Source organism: Bos mutus, chromosome 2 (genome assembly GCF_027580195.1).
Source record: "Bos mutus isolate GX-2022 chromosome 2, NWIPB_WYAK_1.1, whole genome shotgun sequence".
Taxonomy (NCBI): domain Eukaryota; kingdom Metazoa; phylum Chordata; class Mammalia; order Artiodactyla; family Bovidae; genus Bos; species Bos mutus.
The window spans coordinates 118,776,691-118,781,954 of record NC_091618.1 but is presented as its reverse complement, the minus strand read 5'-3'; positions in this window follow the sequence as shown (position 1 = coordinate 118,781,954).

The following is a 5,264-nucleotide window of genomic DNA, read 5'->3' as shown; positions in this document are numbered from 1 at the left end:
CAGAGCTTGCTCAAACTCATGCCCATGGAGTCGGTGATGCCATCCAGTCATCTCATCCTCTGTCGTCCCCTTCTCTTCCCGCCTTCAATCTTGTCCAGCATCAGAGTCTTTTCTAATGACTCAGCTTTTTGTGTCAAGTGGTCAAAGTATTGGAGCTTCAGCTTCAGCCTCAGGCCTTCCAATGAATATTCAGGATTGATTTTCTTTAGGATTAACTGGTTGGATCTCCTTGCAGTTCAAGGGACTCTCAAGAGTCTTTTCCAACACCACAGTTCAAAAGCGTCAATTCTTCAATGACCAGCTTCTTTATGGTCCAGCTCTCACACCCGTACATGACTAGTAGAAAAATCATAGCTTTGACTATACAGACCTTTGTCGGCAAAGTCTGGCTTAGTACTTATATTTGAAACTAGTATTTATGTTCTAGTAAGTCAAATATGAGAGTTCCAGAAAAACATCTATTTCTGCTTTATTGAGTACGCCAAAGCCTTTGACTGTGTGGATCACAATAAACTGTGGAAAATTCTGAAAGAGATGGAAATACAAGACCACCTGACCTGCCTCTTGAGAAATTTGTATGCAGGTCAGGAAGCAACAGTTAGAACTGGACATGGAACAACAGACTGGTTCCAAACAGGAAAAGGAGTATGTCAAGGCTGTATATTGTCACCCTGCTTATTTAACTTATATGCAGAGTACATCATGAGAAACGCTGGGCTGGAAGAAGCACAAGCTGGAATCAAGATTGCCGGGAGAAATCTCAATAACTTCAGATATGCAGATGACACCACCCTTATGGCAGAGAGTGAAGAGGAGCTAAAGAGCCTCTTGATGAAGGTGAAAGAGGAGAGTAAAAAAGTTGGCTTAAAACTCAACATTCAGAAGACGAACATCATGGCATCTGGTCCCATCACTTCATTGGAAATAGATGGGGAAACAGTGGAAACAATGTCAGACTTTATTTTTCTGGGCTCCAAAATCACTGCAGTGGTGACTGCAGCCATGAAATGAAAAGACGCTTACTCCTTGGAAGGAAAGTTATGACCAACCTAGATAGTATATTCAAAAGCAGAGACATTACTTTGCCAACAAAGGTCCATCTAGTCAAGGCTATGGTTTTTCCAGCGGTCATGTATGGATGTGAGAGTTGGACTGTGAAGAAGGCTGAGTGCTGAAGAATTGATGCTTTTGAATGGTGGTGTTGGAGAAGACTCTTGAGAGTCCCTTGGACTGCAAGAAGATCCAACCAGTCCATTCTGAAGGAGATCAGCCCTGGGATTTCTTTGGAAGGAATGATACTAAAGCTGAAACTCCAGTACTTTGGCCACTTCATGCGAAGAGTTGACTCCTTGGAAAAAACTCTGATGCTGGGAGGGATTGGGGGCAGGAGAAGAAGGGGACGACAGAGGATGAGATGGCTGGATGGCATCACTGACTCGATGGACATGAGTCTGAGTGAACTCCGGGTGTTGGTGATGGACAGGGAGGCCTGGCGTGCTGTGATTCATGGGGTCGCAAAAAGTCAGACACGACTGAGCGACTGAACTGAACTGAAGTCAAATATGGTTATTTGTTGTAGCTTTTATTCTTTTTAATTATGAAAAAAAATGAAGAGGAAAAGAAAAGAACAAGGTCTTCCTCTGTAATCTGCTTGAAATTTAGCTGAACCAGATCCATTATATTTCTCTGTTAAAACTGTCTTGTTTCTTCTTACTCATGTTCATTTCTCTGTTTCTTTCCATGGAAATATTTCAAAATAACTTGGAGAATCATCATCAATTATTTTCCATCCCTTCAGGAAGGTTAAAGTGGCCTTGGCCAATGTGAGGAAGTCACACAGGCCAGTCTGGATTTGTTCACTAGCAGGGATATTGTTGAAATTAGATAATGCTTGCCTTGCTGATCACATGCTGTGTTTTGAGCCTTTTGGGGTACTTTAATGGGGTAGGTGGAAATAGGGACAATTTGCTTTGATAATTGACTTGTGCCTAATATATTTGATCTAAGTCTCATGCAAAGGAAGATGGACTATAGTGTATCAATCAAGAAATTCTGATTGAACACTGAAAGTGTAATCAGTTGGTATTTTCAAAAAGAATTGAGCAAGGGACCTGTTTGAACAGGAGTGGTAAAGGTTTAAGGAGTCAACAATAGATGTCAGGGTTCCTGCTGACCAGCTGTAAGTGTCTGCATTCTTGAAGAGGAAGGGGAGGTAATGGAGGTATCTAAATTTGGTGGGCCAAGTTGGAGACAGAAAGGGAGACTGTTCAGTGAGAGTGGTTAGCATAGAAGGAAGCTGCTGCTAGAAAGCACGCAAGGAAGGAATACTCCAGTGTCTCCAATGTCTGACTCTGTTTTTCCCACACAGAATGGGCAACAAATAGAGAAAAGATCTGCAAGCACAGAACAAGCGGTACACATGGTCTTCTGAACTCATTTCAGAACATCTTCCCCACCCAGTATTTAATTTAAACAGCAATTTATGGGAATTTTCCTTTACTGTATCATATTCCTCTGTGCTTTCTTTAATGTTCTAGACATTGATTGGCTTTTGAATTTTTATGTTAACTTGGGATCCTTAATGCACATGTAAATTATTGTGCTGTGCAGCAGTGGTGCACAGGGCTAGGGAGGGACTGAGATCTGTTTGCCCCTAAAAAGAAATAATGCCAACTTGTCATGCTTTTGCATTCCTAATCATGCTTTTTTATGGCCTACTGGTATTCTATAGTGTCAGGAGGCATGTATCACAGCAGTGCACGTTCATAGCAGCTCCAGATCCTTGTTCTGAATTCTATTATTTTCATTCTTCTGTGCATTTAGGAAAGAGATAACCATTACTGTAGCCATTCACCCAATACATTTTTATTGAGCATTTATTATGCTCCTTAAAGGCCCTGAGAATATCAGGATAAGCAAAGGAAAAAAGGTTCCTGCCCTTAAGGAGTGTATGCCTCGGTTATTTTTCTAAACTAACTATTTGAGACCTTAGGAATTCTCTTAAGAATTGTTAATCTTCTGATGCTTTTGGAGGTGGTAATGGGAGACAGTTTCTGGTGCTTTGCTGAACTCTGAACTGTTGAGTTTACCAAGTAAATAAGTGAGGTGTTTATGGTACACTATTTAGTGGTGGTGTTCATACATTTAAAGAATAAATCTGCGTATCTACTATATGCTAGTATATGTAGCAATTGAGAAATTAAGAAAATATCTCAGTGTTCAGAGTACTGCTCATCTAGTGGGAAGCAAATATGCAAATACCTGCAAATGGCACCGTGTCAAGGGCTGTGGGCCTAGCAAACAATTCCACTGTTTTGGATGAGAGTGTCTATGAGAGTTGCCATAATAACCATAACGTCTAGTTTCCTGGCTGCTCAGGCAAGTCCTTTAAAGCCTCTCTGTTAGTAACTTGTGTTTTTATTTATAGAAGTCCCATAGCACTGACTTGTAAAAGCAGCATTTCCCAGAATCCATGGGCACAAACTGTTCAACTCTTTGAAACACACATGAAACAGGTCCAGGCACAGTGTTAACACTGTTTTAGGATAAACCACGTGACTCTGAATTAGGAGGCTTGGTAGAAAGTACAGTTTTAGAGATCACTGAACATGTATTTTATATGAATAGCTTATACCTGTACTCTGGAAAAATACTCATTGAAATTGAAAAATGAAACCACATAATTTTTAAAAAATGCCCTAATAATGGTTGGCTTTATTTTTCTATTTTACCAGTTTAACCTTGGACTCTCTAGCAATATTGGTCATAGCCTTTGTCATGTTTCCAAATCTATACCTTAAAATGCTCGGTCTAAGCCAAGGTTAGCTGATCCTCTAACATGCTGAAAAATAGAAGCTCAGAATTCTAGTTTTAATCTAAGACTGAAACTTTTTCCTGGCAGTACAGTTTTGGCATGCCCAATGAGGCTCTTCCTTTTTTTCTAAATGATTGAAAGGAACACTCCTATGAAACGTTTTTTGTTGTTTCCTAACTCTCTTTTCCCACATTTTTTAAAATGTCCCCGATAAAGAGAAGAGAAACCAGTGTTAGCCACTTCCCACGAGGAGGACAGTCTTCAGGTTCCCCACAGTATTCACAGGGTGGGTTCATGTCTCAGTTCCTCCTCTAACAGCAGCCTGTGTGGGACCCTGCTGATGCTTTCTCACTTAAAGACCTCGGTGGCCCCTACAGAGCAGCATTCACATCTTCCTTTATTAGCCTATAGATTTAAAGATCATGGTTTATGTGGACTGTATAATATAGTGTGTCCATGAGTTTAGGAAAGAGTATAAACTTAATTTTATAGTATACATTAGCTACCTTTAAAAATATTACACTCTGTGCACTTCTCTTCAGCCACATTTAAGGCAATGTACCTATAATGGAAAGCAATATGCCCAATTATTCATCTAAAAAAGTACAAATATTTTATTGTTAGTGTGTTTGTTGAGTAGCTTTTTTATTTTTTAAAGATTAACCATTGCATTGCTTTACATTTATTAACAGATGGAGGTCCTTCACCAAAAAACACATTAATGAACATAGTGTTTCAAAATATAACTTACATAATATTTTTTAAAAGTTGATACTTAAAAATATTAAATCATTATGTTGTATACTGAAAACTAAAATGATATATGTCAATTATATTGCAATAAAATTAATAATAATAGTTAATAATTGTATCCTGTGTTAGTTACCTAACTTTGCAGAAAAACTGTATAATTTGACCCTTTTGCCAGATTTTCCTGAAATGGTAAAAAAAAATCTTATGATAAAACATGTACTCTGAAGATACTAAAGTCAAAGTAATTTAAGCAAGTCTGTGTCTTTGTTGGATATTATGCAGCTAAATCACTGTGTGTATATTGTGTTTTCATCCTTGAGTAATGTCAGTGGCAAAGGGTAATCAGTAGGCATTGTTTCCAAATGTTTGCCATTTTGATGCTGAAGATCACTGTTATGCTGCTATTTTGCTTTAATCAATTCTTGTTTCTAGGTATGACTTTATCAGTTGTCCAGTGGATTTAATGCCTCTTAACTCTCTAGTAAGACAGGGAAAGGTTTAACTATCAGTCAGGCAAGTCTTGTGCTGTGATGACAGATTAAGTCAAAGAAAATTCGTAATGTTATATAGATAACCACAGAGTTTTTTGTGTCTTGATTTCTCACCTCTCTACTTTATTGATTTGTTTTTCTTCTACTTCTGATAAAGGCAGTGAAATAGCTATCGTGTGTGGAATAAATGTGAGTTACTGATAGAG